The sequence below is a fragment of the Carassius gibelio genome, chromosome A3 (genome assembly GCF_023724105.1).
Source record: "Carassius gibelio isolate Cgi1373 ecotype wild population from Czech Republic chromosome A3, carGib1.2-hapl.c, whole genome shotgun sequence".
Taxonomy (NCBI): domain Eukaryota; kingdom Metazoa; phylum Chordata; class Actinopteri; order Cypriniformes; family Cyprinidae; genus Carassius; species Carassius gibelio.
In genome coordinates this window covers 393,473-394,244 of record NC_068373.1, presented here as the reverse complement: position 1 = coordinate 394,244, position 772 = coordinate 393,473, and positions in this window count along the sequence as shown.

The window sequence follows — 772 nt, the reverse complement described above, 5'->3', positions numbered from 1 at the left end:
ATATATATACATATATATATATATATACATATATATATATATATACATATATATATATATATATATATATATATATATATATATATATATATACATATATATATATATATATATGTATGTATATATATATATATATATATATATATATATATATATATATATATATATATATATATATATACCGTATTTTCCGGACTATAAGTCGCACTTTTTTTCATAGTTTGGCTGGTCCTGCAACTTATAGTCAGGTGAGACTTATTTGTCAAAATTAATTTGACATGAACCAAGAGAAAACGTTACCGTCTCCAGTCGCGAAAGGGCGCTCTATGCTGCCAGAGATGCTGCTCAGTGCTCCTGTAGTCTACACTGAGCAGCATAGGGCGCCCTCTCGCGGCTGGAGACGGTAATGTTTTCTCTTGGTTCTTGGTTCTAAATGAATGCGACTTATAGTCCAGTGCGACTTATATGTGTTTTTTTCCTCATCATGATGTGTTTTTGGACTGATGCGACTTATACTCAGGTGCGACTTATAGTCCGAAAAATACGGTATATATATGTATATAAAAAATACTGAAATAACACTGGTCTGATGTTACTGAAACCAAATGTCATTGTTTCTTGCATATCTCTATTACTAATCACAACAAAAAGTCCAATGGCTTTAGAACAATATGAGGATGAATAAAGTTAATTTGCTACTTCTTTAAAACACGCACACAAAGCAGGACGCTTCAGTCCTGAAGCCTCACGCAACCTCATTCCATCACATTTT